The sequence below is a fragment of the Sciurus vulgaris genome (genome assembly GCF_902686455.1).
Source record: "Sciurus vulgaris genome assembly, chromosome: 6".
Lineage (NCBI taxonomy): Eukaryota > Metazoa > Chordata > Mammalia > Rodentia > Sciuridae > Sciurus > Sciurus vulgaris.
In genome coordinates this window covers 91,232,529-91,249,556 of record NC_136466.1, presented here as the reverse complement: position 1 = coordinate 91,249,556, position 17,028 = coordinate 91,232,529, and the positions used below count along the sequence as shown (strand labels likewise).

Genomic DNA, 17,028 nt, shown 5'->3' with positions numbered 1-17,028 from the left:
TTCCTTTTATCTATTTACTGCATTTAATGATTCAGTCAGAGATTGAAGTGCCTAAATAAGACCTTTAAGATAATCTAAACTAGTTCTGTGCTTTCAGAAAAGCCTAAACCATCTCAGAAAGATGAACTTCTACCCTATTCCTTTCAGACTGGCAGAGCAAGCAGATTTTACTCTCTTCTCTTTAAATAACTTTCATAGATCCCTATAAATTTGTTTGTAAAATAATATAGCACAGACAGTAAATGACAAGATAATTTCAGATATAGCTAACTGTGCATCTCAAAGTAGCCAAGTAGATCTGTTAACAGTTCATAATGAAAACTCAGAAAAGTTTGAAATATTAATCATCAGAAAGATTTTCTTTCTTCTATTTACAGTGACACACCTAGAGCTTATTCAGAGAAAGTACACAGAAGGGGAACAACTCTGGACACATAAAAATATGATGACATATTATTAGTACATGCATATTATCCAAAAGATATTAGAATTCTAGTTGGTAAGGGTGGGATTTCAGAAGCAACGTGTATTTATTTGAGTTGTCTTCTATTCAGTTTATCAAAGGAACACAATTTGGTCTGATGTTTTCAATATTTTCAGGACATTTGGGACTTGGACTCTGCCCATTCACTAATTTACTGTATGACCTCAGTCAGTCCCATAATATCTCTGGGTTTTAATTGTTTTCATGTAAAGATGAAAGGGTTGGACTAGAGCTTCAGGGTCCACTACAGTTTTAAAACAATTCTGATTCTAAAATATATATAATAACCACAAAAGAAAGAGGCTCAAATAAATGAATCAATGAAGAAATAACTTAAATACTATACTTCTGTTTTTTTAAAAAATGAACAATAAAAACAATAAACTTCTAAATTCACTAATTTTTATTTCAATAGTTCCACAATTAAGAATTTCCCCATTCTTTTGCCAGTTAAATTTAATTCATTCCAAACAATCTGACCCCAATATTTAGTCCCTCTTTTCATGCTCCCCTTAACCTATAATTGCTTATGTAACTATGAGTTTATAATTTAAACAATATGGAACCAAACATGGGGAAATGATTTTCATAATGTCAAAAAAATTATACTTGGATGAATGATTTTTTTTCTACATTAAGGACAATGAATATGGTACATACAAAAATAATTATCTATGGGTATATTAGCTCACCTTACCACCCAAGGAGAAAAGGGAGAGTTCCTACCTGATTCCATGTGACAAATGGAAATTAGAAATAATTCTTCTCATCTATCAAATTCCAGTGTGAATCCAAGAGGATTTGTTTAGTGCACATTAGTGACCTACAATCCCAGAGAGAAAAGGGAAAAATTCCTGGAAGATGGAATTCCTGGAAGATGAATTTCAGAAAGCCAAGATTTTTTTTAACATCTTGGATTTCAGAGAAACTAAAATTAAGACAAAGAAGAGAAATAGTCTATAATCCTAAGTAAGAATATGATGAGGATTATCTGGCTACAACATTAATTTCTACCTTGATCTTTCTTGTATCCTCCTCTTACATGTCTAGAACTTTCCCCTTACTGTCCTCAGAAGGTCAGTTTTCTTCTGTTCTCTTCCCTGTAATCTCAGACTAGGCTGCAATTCTCTAAAGGCAGGGAGTCTATAACAGGGTGCCTGTTGATACCCCTACAGTATTTGTCATGGTGCATTAGATATCAATTCTTGATGAAAAGCAATTGACAAATTAAATAGAGACTAAGGGTAGAACAACTGAATCCTTATGGCTCTGCTCAAAGTGATAGACTTATAGGTAGCTGACTAACTGGAAGAGCAAAACTATGTCCTGGCATTTCAATCATCACTGTGGATATTATGAATAGACATGTATAATCCAGTGAACTAAATGAAGAGCAAGTTATAAATAACTGCACTCTACAAATCAGAGTAATCACTGGGCACAATAAATGTACTGCAATGCAAACACAGAACTTATACAAGTAAAAGTCATTATTAATTCAGTAGAGGTTCAGCCTAATAAACATATTTGGATACATTTATAAGTGATGCTCAGAACAAATAATAACAATCCCAAGAAGTAAAATCCCAACAACAAAGGAGGTAATGCCCATCCTATGAAACAAGCTTGGTTGGAGATATGCACACAAATGACAGGCAATATGGTTGTGTTGACAATGTCGTCCTCAGCCTCAGACAGTTGGAGCAATCCCACATATTATTAGTAGGTTAAATGTTAGGTCATATCAATAATCCATGGGACAAGAGGTGCCAGAATGCTTACCACCACTGATAACATAATCATGGTGACATTATATTAAAAGATATAGATAATTCTTATTTCCACGTTTGTTCATTAATTCCACAATTGTTCACAAGGAGCAGGTGTCTGTTTGACTTTAGGACAGTGTATCCAAAGCCTGTTAAAGCTTAGTTGAGCAGAAAAGCACCAAAGCTCTTTTTCTTCTTCTTTTTCTTCTGCTGGTGGAAGGAACACTAATGGAAACCAGGACACCTCAGGTATGCTCTTGAATCTGCCTCCCATCAGCTACGTGAACTTGAGAAAAAGAACATTTCTTCCCTGGCAATATCTGTCTCCTCTGTGAAGTGGGGAGGGGGTTTCAAGAGATCAATGATAAGCACTTGCTACTTCTCATCTCTGCCAACAATTCTCATCAACATTCTTCTATGTAATAAAGTAGGTGGGTTACAATTTAAAAACATGCATTATTCCCCCAAGGGGTTTAATTTTGAACAGAAAACAAATTCTGCTCATAAACCTCCTTCTATTTTTCTATAATTGACTGACCCTGTTAGGGTGGGGGTGGGGTACATTTCTCACTGTGGAATCAAACACATTCTAAGGTTGCTTCAAAAACTGGTTATTGTCATAACCAGTGCTTAACCAATGTTCATTAAGCACCTATTATACTGTAGGGGAGGCACTGTGGTAGGCACTTGGAGAGTCACCAGTGAACAAATTAGACAAAGATCCCTGCCTGGTGGAACTTCCCTTCTAGAAAGAGGAAGCAACACATATTGCTGAATAGCCTGGTCAGGGTAGGCCTCATTGAGATCCTAGCAGGACATGAAGAATTGGACCATGTGGGTATCTTAAGGAAGAGCTAAGTTTTTAAGGCAGGAATATTAAGGGAGCAAGGAGGACTGGACCAAAAAGGATAGAAGTACAAACTTGAACCATGAATCTGGAATTTTATTTGGAAGCCCCTGGATAAAAAGAAACCTGAGGCTCTGCTGCCCCCGATGAAAGTTCTAAATTTCCTTTCCAAAAATGACTTAAAAATGAAACAATTTGTCCAGGCTCAGTAATCTCAGTAATTCTCTCAAGAGCACACTTTGAGAAGATGAGGGTCTGGCTAACAGTCAAAGAATGGCATTTAAAAGTTGGATAGATAAAACTTTCAGTAAGTCAAAAGGTCAAAATAATAAATGACTAATAATTTCTCCTTGCAAGTAGAATGTGGCATTCGGGGTATAAAATTATTTGTTTTTAAGACTTTCTTAGGACAACTTAAGACTTTTTATTACACCGTGATGCACTGTTTTTGTTACTAAGTGATACAGATATTTCATGTCACAGTATTTAAGAAAGGAAGACAAAATGCTGCCGTTGAGCTTTCCATGCAGCTCCTGTCAGGATGGATGGTGCTGCCATCAGTCACAGCAATCTTTTATTCTCTTTTTCATCTTCTCACTGACCCCTACTTGTGAGGGAAAGATTCAGCTGTGATTGGGCACAGTCCCAAGAATCCCAAATCTGTCAGGGCAAAGACTGCCCAGGTGATGCTCTGTACCTCCAGCCCAGGAGGGTCTCGATGCCCATCACATCTAAGAGCTTCTGTGCTAGTGAAAGACCCTGCTGAGGTCAGGCTGCAGCCAGTCTCACTTCTCAAGAGGGAGCCCCTCCAACATCACCTCAGAGAGGAGATGTGAGCCAAGCAGGGGAAGGTGCCCAGGGTGGGAAAGCACATGATGTTGAAGCAAGTTGAGTACTAAGAAGAACAGGAAGAAGCACACCTCGCTCTCAGAGAAAAGAGCAAATATAACAGAAAGAGTCACTAATTCTCCCCAACAAAGCTGCTGTGATGTAGGAGAAAAAAGAAGAGGCATGTTACGATGTTTCCCAGATGAGTTACTGATAACCCCAAACCTCAGTTTCCTTCTAAGTTAAGAAAACTTTTACTTAAACCACAGGATAGTTTTGGGAAATAAATACTACTTTTGAAAGTGACCATGTTGGTTATAAGTACTTTATGGAACTAAGATGGTGCTCTAATAAATTCCTTACATTTTTCCTGGATTAGGACCTCCCTCCCCTTAGGTAACTTAACCATCTGAATTAATTTCCCAGAACTATCTCACAACTCTAGAGGTTAATAATCTCAAAACTCAAAGTGTTGGTAGGATTTGTTTCCTTCTGAGAGCTCTGTGGAAGAATCTATTCTGTGTCTTCCTCCTAGCTTCTGGTGAATGCAGGCAGTCCTTGGCTTACACATGCATCATCTCCCCAATCTCTGCCTCCATCTTTTCATTCTCCTTGTGTCTGTCCTCAACGTGGCCATCTTCATATAGCTACACCAGTCTTACTGGATTAAGGGCCCACTCTACTCCAGTGTAACCCCATCTTAACTAGTACATCTGCAGTGACCCTGCTTCAAATAGGTTACATTCAGAGATACTGGATGTTAAGAATTTAATGTCTCTGGGAGACACATTGCAGCCCACAATGCCATCAAATTACAAGAACACAGGTGTACAACATTTTACACATCCAGAAGCACTTGAGGTACATTATTTAAATTGATCCCTTCAGCCAACTGGGTAGGGCAGGAGTCATTCTCTCCATGAGACAGAACAGGAGGCCTCTTCTGGGCAACCTCACTGAAGAAAGGCAGAGACAAATTAAGCCGAGGTCTTCTGACTCCACCCACAGTATTCTCTACCCTGGAGACACACATAAAAACACACACCTTCCAGAAAACAAGTAATGTAATACAGGAAAGTGTCTCCAGAGGACTACCAAACACCACAGGGCTCCAAACAGCACCACAGCAACTTGCAGCTGCAGCATACAAGTGTTTTGCCTGTATGTGTGGCCCAGAAGTCTGCTCTGTCCACACTCACACAGGACCCACCTCGATGCCACCACAAGAAAGTAAGTCAATCATACCAATATTAGTGCATCACTAATATTTCAATTTTATTGAAACTACTCCACGTGAGGGGTTTGCCTCAGAGAGTATGTAACTTTTCACTGGAAAAGTTCACACCAGTCTCTGTCTCTCTCTCTCTCTCTCTGGTCTCTTCTTGGCTGTACCACTCTTTAGAAGCATCTCTTTTCCAGGAACCCCCACATGTGCAGCCTCACGCTGGCCCAACCCCACTGGCCTGGGGTCTCCTTCTGGACGCTACCCTCCAAATTTGAATTGCTTTCCTCACCCACAAGAGCACTCAGTGTTGTTATTCAATCTCAGCAGCAGAGGCTACCCAAGTCCATCTGCCAGCTTTGTTAGTGGAGAAACTATTGAAAATATTTTTTTTCATAATTCCCCATACACTCAGATTATTTTTGTGAGGCATCAAAATATTCTCTAAATTTTTCTTTACAGTTTTTGTAGGAGTCTATGCATTTAAAATGTAGCTAGTCATAAAACTGATCTCATAGAAATGTAGAGCAATTTCTTGTTATGCCCTTTTGTATTCTAGAAGAGGATTTAAATTTTCAAATTTTTGTCTCTGAGCATTTACAGGTTGCCAAAATGGTTATCAGAAGCTCCTAAGTAAATTTAGTGCTCTCTTCACGAGGACAGAACAGGCAGCAAAGTGAGAGGCTCATGTACTGATGCCTCTGCCAGCTACGGCACAGCTGGTGTAAGTCACACGGAATTGCAGAGAAACAGAACTCAGAGTATGTGGAAAATCTGTTCAGATTTATTTGTCAGCTACACAATCAGTGATCTACGCAAAGTCCAAAAATCTCTCTGAAAAGGTCCCCTAGGAATTCTTTCTCCTGTGGCTAGTACCTCCATCTGGACTAGTCTGAAATCTCAGGTATTTCTTTCCTTGTACAGTTAAATTTAGATAGAGGTTCTGCTAATACAGCATGTAGGTGGTTGGGTTTTTTTTTTTTTTTTAATTATTCTTTTAGTTGTCAATGGATCTTTGATTTATATATTTATATGTGGTGCTGAGCATTGAATCCAGGCCTCACACATGCCAGGCAAGTGCTCTACCACTGAGCCACAACTCCAGCCCAATGGTTGACTTTTTAAATCGCGTATTTATAGAATCAGAGTGGCCACAAGTTGCTACTAGTGAAAAGCCTTGGGTTATAAAAACCTTTTGGGTAAACTGATGATTTGAATAATAATATCTTTAGGAATTTCTCATAGAAGATTAGGAATGTTTATGTGTTTTTTCTTACAGTTGTTGCTCTAAAAATGGCAACTGAAAATCAATATTCTTTGCCTTATAGCATTAGAAATTGGAAAAAAATGTTAAGTCCTACATTTGTCTTGTAGAAATCATGTAAATATAACTAAACAGAGCATCGGTTGGCACTTCATTGAGCATTCTTAATAAACATAATAATTATATCCCAATTGACAGAAAATCTGTGGCACGAAAAGAAATTTCAAAAAGCTATTTAAATATAACTTAAAAAATAAACTTGAGAAACTAAAGGAAAAGAAATAACTATAGTTCAACATTTGTATATTTCATTAATGTCTCCATGGTTGCATGCAAATCCATGTGCATGACAGTAGGTGCCACCCCACTTAGAGGCTTCTCCAACGTGCCAAACAGAAAAACTATTGAGGCTAGCGATGACAGGCAAGATCACAAAATGGCATGCGAGCAAGGTGGCACCCCTGTGCCACTGATCCCTCTTCTGGCTTAGGTCTGCTTCCTCATTGCTCTTCCTGGATACAGGCTTGACCACATACAGCACTCCCCAAGAGTGAGTATGTGTGGCCCTACCTGGACCAGGGTGCAGCAGTATGGCATTGGTTTCACCACCACCTGCTATGAACATCTCGCTTGTTATCTCTGAACTTAAAAACGTACAACAAAGTAGGTTCCATCAGCCCTATTTAAAGATGAACTAACTGAGACTTTTGATGGTAAGTGATGGAGTCTGTATTCCACTCTCAATCTATCCTGCTTTCCATCTGACCAAACTGCTTCTGATCCTACATCAGCACTTCATTGTGCATCCTGTTTTATGTATATGGTTTGCTGATTCACCTGACCAACCTTAAACAAATCAGTGATGTTCCATCTCTTCAGAATGCATTAGAATTGCTAAGTACTTAAGATACATAACCTCGCTCTCCCGATTCACCCCAACATTATCATTCAGGTCTATGGCAGAGTCAAGGAATCTGTATTTTGACAATATTCCTGTCTTCCCCAACCCATAAACTCATATTTCTTTATGAAAAACATGGAATTATACTATTCTTTGAAGGTTAGAGTCATTATATATATGCATGGACTAGAGTATATATTAAGTAAATACTTATCAACTGATATGTTTTTGTTTCAACTGACACTATTACTGGTAAGTTACTAGATAGAGTGTTTTCAGCTACACATAACAGAACCCCAACAAGAATTTTTTAAATGTAAGAGCTTATATAACAAAAATTAAGTCTAGGGTTTGGCTAATTTAGGGACTTAACATCATCATCAAGCAGCTGGGTGTTTTCTGTCCTCCATTCCTGCCATCCCCGATCCCTCAGGATCACAAGAACCTTCTGCAGCTCCAGGTAATACATATACATACTGATACGACAACATCTAGCACAGAAGGGGATATAAATATACCTTCTTGAAAGCAAAGAAAACTTACCCAGGTGCCCCCAGCAAGTGTCTCCTTTGACCTCCTTGGTCAAAATTGCTTCACATGCTCCTATTTAAACCAACTGCCCCTCAACCCAGAAGAATGGAACCATCAGAATGAGTTCCTCCCACCACACGTACGCTCAAGGACATGAGAGGAAGGGGGATGAATCAAATCAGGCAGAAGTAGTGGGTAGCTATGAGGAAGGGAACCAACAGTGTACCGCAATGAGAACACCTAAGAGAAAAGTTCTAAATTGGAGTGGGGATGCAGCATAATTTGTAAGCATCTGTCTAGGAATGAAGATCAGAGATCAAGAGGCTTCACTGGCAAATCCAGCCTGCATGTTGTTTACAGGCCAGAAAAAAGTACTAGCACAAAGAAAATAATGAGCAAATCTGCAGTCCACTGTAGGTTATGTGTCACCAACAGGAGTGCCTGACGTTCTCTTCCCTTCCCTCTGACTCAGACACCAATCCAGGGTAGCACTGTCAGCATTGTGGGATTTAGAGGAATGGAATATATATACACATACATGGTACCATTTGGTAATTTTCCAGAATATTTTTGAGCCAAGTAAGTAGTAGGTGAAATTTGACTAATGAAATCCCTTAGCTAAGCCTTCTTCATTCCTTGGATGTGCAGTAATGGGAAGGAGGAGCCCCACTTAGGCTGAGGCTATTTAATTTGCTTATGAAAGTAAATATAAGCCTCCAGCCAGTAACTTGTGGCTTTACGGAGTCTTTTTTTTTTTTTTTTTTTGTCTAACAACTAAACCTTACAAGATCAGTCAAAAACTCAGTCAATCAACAAATATTTATTGAATCACCTACTATGTTCCATGTACATAGTTTCCCATAGTGGGTGCTGTGGGAAACAAGTTAGAAAAGTGACTGTGCACAGAGAGGTCTTAAGCTAGTGAACAAAAACAGAAAATAAACACAAGTAAACACATGCTATGGAGAAGATAAAATGAGGTATTACAGTAGAAAGTGACTGGGGGAAATGTGTCTGAGACGGGGGTACTGGAGATGAAGACTAAACAATGGAAAAGAGGCCACCATGAAGTGACTGGGGGGGAGAGCAAGCTAAGAAGAGGGAAAAGCAAATGCTGAGGCTCTGAGTTAGGAAACAGCTGGTGTGCTTGAGGGACAGGAAGTGTGTGTGGTGGAATGAGAGTACATGAAGGGAAGGGTGGGGGGAGATGAAGCTGAAAAGGAGAGCTAGGACTTTATTCTCAGAGAATGGATAAGCCACAGGAGCATTTTAGGTAGGGACGTGTTTCCTTTACGTATGAGAAAACCACTCTAACCACTGGTTCAACCATGCATTCTTCATGAGGAGGCAAAACTAGAAGAGAATGCTCGGTCCTGGCCAGGACCAAGAAAGGAAGAACTAAGTTGGAATCTGAAAATACTTCTAGAAATTATTTCTGCTCCCACCTTCTGAATAGTAAAGTAGTAGAAAATAGTCTGTTTTTGTTTGTTTGTTTGTTTTTGGTTTTTTTTTTTTTTGGGGGGGGGATGGCTACTGGGGATTGAACTCAGGGACACTTGACCACTGAGGCACAACCCCAGCCCTATTTTGTATTTTATTTAGAGACAGGGTCTCACTGAGTTGTTTAGTGCCTCACTTTTGTTAAGGCTGGCTTTGAACTCGTGATCCTCCTGCCTCAGCCTCCCAAGCCACTGGGATTTCAGGCATGTAGTTTCTTTTCTTAACCCTTTAATTCATGGCCAGAACAGATTTCTGGGAACAGGAGGCCTATTAACAAGCAAATTTATTACACATAGAGTGTAAATCACATGGAAGAAGAGTCACTCTCTCAGAGTAGCTTAAGAGCCTTGTTTAAATAATATTTTAACAAAGGGCCATAAGTCTTAAAGTGACAAGACAAAGAAGAAAAAGTTTCAGGTTTCCAAGGTGAGAAACTATGGGAAAGTATTTTTATTTATTACATCTACTGTAGTATCATGCCTAATTCTACTAGTTTTTGTGATGGTTTATGGTTTTTTATGCTGCTAATATCTTTCCCCTCAATACTTTAATTAACCTTCAAAATTTTTTACACATTTTAGTATTAGTATCTCTCTTTGGTAGGAATAGTTGTAGGCATAGTCTTGTTGGCCAGTTGGTTTTCCAAAGGCTATGCCCCTCAAATGCCTTATGAACTCATTTTGTCCTGGGGATTTCAACCAGACCCTGGTCTCCATGAGGTCTTGTCAGCTCCAATGAGCCCAAGGGTAGGAGGGTATGGTTGAAAAAAGCCAGACTCCAGAAAGCAATAGTCAGAAAAACCTTCCCCATCCTACAAAATAACTTCTGCCACATAATCACTTTTTGCTATTCAAGAAGAAACAAGGTTAGGAGCAGCTACCTTCCCACCCCTGAGGCATTTGTAGGTGGAATTGCGTGGAAGCAACTACCAGGAGTCAGATGTTCCTCAACTTACTGTTTTGTTTTTTTTTTTTTTAATTTTTTTTATTTTTTACAGACTGCATTTTGATTCATTGTACACAAATGGGGTACATCATTTTGTTTCTGTGGTTGTGCACGATGTAGATTGATACCATTCGTGTAATTATACGTGTACATAGGGTAACAGTATCTGTCTCATTCCACCATTTTTCATACCCCCCTTATTTCCTTCTACATAATCTGAATTCCTCCATTCTTCTCTCACTCCCCACCCCTTCACCCCCATTATATATCATAGTCCATTATTGTTACGACTTCAGCTCCTTATCAGCAGAAGCCCTATGCTCTGCCTGATTATTCTAGAGGACACCTAGACTAGGGTCTGAAATTTCACACAAGTAGGAAGAGTTTGTCCCAAAGCAATAGAGAAACAGCAGCAGAGAGCAGACCCACTTCATTCCCTCTTCAGTCACCCTCCATTGCCAGGCTGAGTTGTCTCTTGCCTCCAGCCAACACAGGCATCTGGCTCAGGTGGGGACATGAAGGAAAAAGACACTGAGACTGAAGCTGGTGAATAGACACCTCATTCTAAAGCACACTGAGATCATTGTGGAAAGGGAGGAAAGCACCAGAATTATGCAGAAGGGAAAGTTGAGCTATGACACAATTCCATTGAAGATTTCAGCCGAACTCAAAAGAAGCCCTGCTGAGATGACCCTTCAGTGTTGTTCTTGGTTAGAGCAAGTGTGCCAGGCCTTCATACCCACCCTGATCAACCACTGAATGCAAGCTGCTCCTGGAAGTGGGCATGACCTTGGCAAGGTGACTCTACCTACCTGAGGCAATTCCAACCACTGGGTCTGCCAGCTGGCAGCACTGCCAGCAGTTAAGGGGGACCTTCCTCCCTGAAAGTGGAGCAGGCTGGCACATTAGACCACCCACTACACTATCCCACTCATTCACCAGTTTAAAACAGGTCCTGCTGTCAGTTTCCTACAGTATTCTCACTTTCTCAAGGTCCTTCAAGGTTTTATGGGAAAGGAAGATGGGAAGGCTGTAGTCATGTTAATTCTGCATTTTTGTCAAAACTATTGTCAACCTAGAAATTTTCATCCCTGAGGAAGTGGGTAATTCCATTCCTTTCTTTCTGTGCTATGTCACAGGCTGTCATATTCCTCTGGGGCACATGTACTCAGCACCCATCCTGACTCTCACCTCTCTTGCTCACTAAAAGCCTCAGTTTTCCAAGGAGGCTGAAACTGAGTCCTTTGAGGCCCAAAAGCAGAGTTGAGCAGAGTTGTGCTGCCGTCTTACTGGCAGCTTGTCACTCAGGGCTCTGCAGAGGCACCAGGATCCTGGGTGTAGAGATGACAGGACATTCCACAGGACAAAGTTTCACTCTGAGTCCCACAGAGCACCCACCCCATCATTTCTCACATGCACACCCACTTCCTCCAACTCTGTCAATCCCACTCTCCTCACCCATGTCCTCCAACTGCCATTTGTTTTTCAGATAACATCCCAATCTCTATCGATAGACACACTTCATACTATTCAACAGGCAACTCTATATGGATGACCTTTGAATATCTCAAGTTCATTTTCTTCCCCTAAATCTATTTTTTTAATTTCAGCCTTGATGAAAGTTATCATCATTCATTAAGCCCAAATCAGAAATTTTAGAATCTCTGCCTCTCCCAAGTCTATTTCCAAACTATTCCAAAAACTCTGTAACTTCTAGGTGCTTCATCTCCATGACATTTCCTCCCTCTCTGTCCAGAATCACCAGTTTAGTCTCAGGAACCCCTTCCATCATATTGCACATAGAAACTGCCTGTATTAGTTATCTAGCACTGGGTAGCAAAGCATCCTAAAACTCAGTAGCATAAAACAATATTCATCTCACAGTTTCTGTGGATCAGGAGCCCAGCAGTGGCTCAGCGGGTCTCATGGGGTTTTAAGCAAACACAACAGCTGGGGCTTCAGTGGCCTGAGGCTGGACAGGGTGCAGGTTCTGCTTCTGGGAAGACTTACTCACACATCTGTTGACAGGACACCTCCACTCCAGCTGGTTGTGTAAGGCCCCCAAAAAGGAAACCCAACTCTGTCCCATGGATGGACGGCAACCCCAATCAACCGCAGGAGGCGTCACTTGATGCAAACCGCAAGAGGTGTTTATTCCAGCGCGCTGGGACCCAACTCCAGGAGTCGAGTCCCTAGCAGAAAATCTTGTAGGTTTATAAAGGCAGAAACCACACATCGGGAGGGGTCACACATGAAAGGGGGAAAAGGGGGAAAAAAGGAAAAATGGGGAACAAAGCTGCCAGGAAATTTCAAAGGGGGGCTGGGTTTGCTGACAACATGTTTCACAATGTTTTACAACAGGCTGTAGATTCTGGTCAATAGTTTCTGGTAATCCTACTGTTTGAGCACTATCTGGCTATCAGGCTCAATTTGCTCTTTTACTCTCTGTTTGGGAACAGAGAACAGCTTTAAGGGCTTTGTTCCCATTACTGGGAGGGAAACCTTAGGGAGTTGAGATAAAACAGACAGCTTAAAAAAATGTCCATTCTTTCAGTTGTCTCAGGAGGGCTCAGCTTCTCACCTCATGGACCTCTCACCTCATGGCTGCTGCTCACATGGCAGCTAGCTTCCACAAACATGAGTGAGAGGAGAGAGAGCTCTCCAGGGACATGATGGTCATAGCATGAGGAGTGAATCGCAAACATTAAAAACTACAAAGGTGGGCTGGGGAGATAGCTCAGTCGGTGCTTGCCTTGCAAGCACATAGGCCCTGGGTTTGATCCCCAGCACCGCAAAAAAAAAAAAAAAAAAAAAAAAACTACAAAGGTAGTTGCTTCTTCAAGAAGTTTATCCATGAAGGGAAGGAGTGACATACTAATGCTGAAAGAGGCCATCAGGATTTTACACCTGTCTTTGTCCCTGCACTTTTTCCTTTTCTAATTTGCTTTGCTTTTCATTGAATTTCTAATTCCAATTAATTTTTGTCTTTAAGCTATCATTTCCTCCAGCTCTTAGTACACAGCCCTCTCTGCAGCATAGAATTTTCAGGTATTCAGTTTATGTAGATCCAGAAGCCATCCGACGTGGCTTGTCAGAAGAGTGGGCAAAACAGAGCGAGCACATTCCAAGGGTGGTGTTGAGGCGGGTGTGTATATATTACAGTGTCAACCCCAGAGTCAACTCCTTGGGTTTAAACACTGGCTCCACCTTTGTTAACTGGGTAACCTTGGACAAGTTACTTAATCCCTCTCAGCTTCAGTTTCATCACCCTTGAAATGGGGTAACAGTAATACACCCTTCGTGAAGTTATTATGAAGATCTGATAAATTAAGCGCTTAAAGTGGTAGCCAGAATATCTGGCTTATATTAAGGGATTGAAGAGATTGGCTATAGTATTTGTAAAGTAGCTTATGGACATGGCAGTAATGCTTTTACTTGCTCAGTGACACTTTCTTCCTACTTCCCGGTTCTCAACTTCTAGAATTGTACTGTCTGACACAATATTCACAGAGCACATGTGGCCATTGAGTGCTTATATGTCCAGTCTAAAGTGGGTATAAAATTCACAAATTTTAAAGATGTAGTATAGGGGCTGGGGATTTAGCTTAGTTGATAGAGTGCTTGCCTGTCAAGCACAAGGCACTGGGTTCAATCCCCAGCACCACACAAAAAATATATATAAATAAATAAATAAAGATGTTGCATAAAAATAATGTAAAATGTCCCACTTAAAAAAGTTCACCTTAGTTGCATGCTATAAAACCATTGTAGATATTTTTGGTTAAATAAAATATATTAAAATTGATTTCATCTATATTTTAAAATGTTTAAGGTATCTAATAAAAATTTTTATTTATATATAGGGCTTTCATTACATTTTTAGGGAATAGTGTTTCAGGAAATTGAAGTTGTAAAGCTGCTACACTAAAAAAAAGTAATGTGTTACTGCATTTCTTTATCTGAATAGCAAGAGCTCTTCTTCTTTTAAACCCCCACCACACCTTCTATTGGCCCTCTGTGGGCAGTTGGAGCCTTGCCTTCACACACATTGATCCTTGTGGGCAATAATCACTAGGGTAATAATAATACTTGTGGCTAACTTTTAGTCAGCTTCTGGCCCTGCTGAGGGAATCTTGGTTACAATTAAGCAGTATAAATCAAATGACCAATGAGGAAGAAAGCAATTTCTTGCTTTTAAAATAACCTTAAAATGATGTTTCATATAATACTTAAGAGAAAAATTTCCCATGGCAAATGCCTCTGGCAGCCAACCCAATATGTACTCATTGCCCTTTTCTTTGGTAATAAAAGTCCCAGTTTTGCTTAAGACCACAATGTGCCCAATTTTTTAAAAAAAGTCACAGAAGGTAACCTTATGGCACAACTTCAACGAATGAAATACAGTCAGAAGTGTCATAGTGAGTCTAGTGAGTCTTTTAGAAAGTTTTTTTTTTTTTTTTTTTAACTCAAATTAAAAAACGGGGTGGGAAAAACAGCTGGTACACACATTCTATTCCTTGCCTTCACCTTTTCTGTGTGGAATATGAACACAACTTCAAAGATAGAACAGCAACCTTGACACACTGAAGGTAAGAGTTACACACTGAAGTGGGTCAGGAAGCCAGAAGGCATCTGGGTGCTAGATGACTGCCTTGGTCAGTTACACCAGACCTGGATCACCTACCTCTAGACTTCTTATTACACAAGCCAAATAAACCCTATGTGTTAAGGTCACTCTCTATGGGTTTCTGTTTTACACAGCTAAGTCAAACTCTCACTAACACTTTTAGTCTTCAGAAAACGCCAGTGTTTATGATCAGACCCTAAAAGCCTCTGTCTTCAGTACATTCTAACTTCCAGGGAAATATTAACCCCCTGCAAATTGTTATTCTGGTTTATGCAGTGGGAATAGTTTGAACTACGTGACCTTGGCGTTTATGAGCCAGTATGTGTTATAGTCACTTGTAAAAGATATATATGCTATATACTTATATATCCTCATAAGCATGTAAGTAGATATTTCCTACAGGACAGAATTTGTCTTATTCAATCATTATATTCCCAGGCCTTAACGAAAGTCAAATACCATTCTCCTTTTAAGGCTGCCTTCTTCTAATGATATTCATAAAATATTTTGCTACCATTCAGAGGCAGCATCTTGAAGATTATCTTAGGTTACATGTCAGAATTCTTGGATCAAGCCCTGGTAATGCCACATAAATAGATCTGTGCTACTGAAGCATTTCTTCAACTGAAAAAGCTCAGTGTTAAACAGGTAAGATTAAAGAAGGAACATGCAAAGTCCCCTCTACTGGGACATAAGATCATAAGAAGTCCCCAAGAAACTTAATAGCATTAGAGATGAATTTAAAGTAAACTTCTAACTCTTATGTAGATCTGATGGAATATTGACCTGGTAAAAGGTCAGAAATCAATGCACACATGAGCTTTGGAAGTGACCTCTACTTAGGGACATTATAATCAAGTGCTTTAGCCATAGGCATTGGATGGCCTAGGGCTAGTTATTTACTGCATGAATTATTATTATTATTATTTAACCTATAGAATTAATATACTTGTTAGTTCTTCATTCTGTAACGAGTCATAAGAACAACTTAGAGAAAGAAAAGTCTGTTTGGGCTCAAGTTCCACAGGTTTCAGTTCACAGTCCTGAAAGTAACATCTTGAGGGAAGAAATATTTATTTTGGCTCACCATTTTAGAGGTCTCAGTCCACAGTTAGCCAACCCCATTGCTCTGTCTGAGGGGTAGCAGAACATCATGGCAAAAGAGCATGGTGGAGGAAAGCTGCTCAGTTCTTGGTAACCAGGAAGCACCAAGAGAATAGGAGGTGCCAGGGACAAAATATATAATCCCCAAGAGATGGCCCCAGTGACCCACTTCCTGAAACTACACCCTACCTGCCTATAGTTCTTCTTTGCTAACAAAAGAATAATTCAAATTTTTAATCCTTCAAATGGATTAAGCCATTGATTTAGTCATGGCTCTCATAATCTAATCATTTCACCTCTTCTGTCAATGTGAGAGTTTGTTTTTTTTGTTTTTTATTTTGGTACTAGGGATTGAACTCAGGGTGGCTTAACTAAGCCACATCCCCAGTCCTTTTTTTAATGTTTTGAGACAGGGCGTTAAGTCTGGCTTTGAACTCACAATCCTCCCGCCTCAGTCTCCTGATCCACTGGGATTACAGGTGTGTGTCACTGCACCCAACCTAACACAGAAGTTTATTGAGAGACAGCTCCCATCCAAACAATAACAATACAATTAGACATTAATGTGATAAATATAATGTAAATCACAAGAGAAGGATATTATATGCAGTGTTTTCCAAATTTATTTGACCATAAAATTCTTGCGCAGTGGCCTATTAACTACTATTCTAAGACATACCTTTTGGGAAACTCTAATATAGTCACTTTTGCATTTTTACACATATAAGAATTTAGATTGTTTTTCTAGATGAAAGTAGAATTTTTTATACAAGTGTATATAAAGGCAAAAATCATGGAAAAAGCCTTCTAATATCATCTTTTATGGATCCCCCATTCCCTCCCAACCACTACCCATTCTGCTTGAAATTTTACTGTCATCTTATATAAAACAGTTCCTTCTTGGGAAACATGAAAAATGCATGATATGAGATCAAGGCATAAGTCAGATCAGCTTCTTAGACAAGACATAAACCAAGATTCTAACCTCGTTAGTACTTAAAGTCCT

At 39.8% G+C, this 17,028-nt stretch overlaps 1 protein-coding gene across 1 annotated transcript in view; it reads left to right on the top strand.

Moving 5' to 3' along the window:
- Positions 1–17,028, top strand: part of FAM81B (family with sequence similarity 81 member B) — a 62,195-nt gene that overhangs the window by 3,376 nt on the left and 41,791 nt on the right.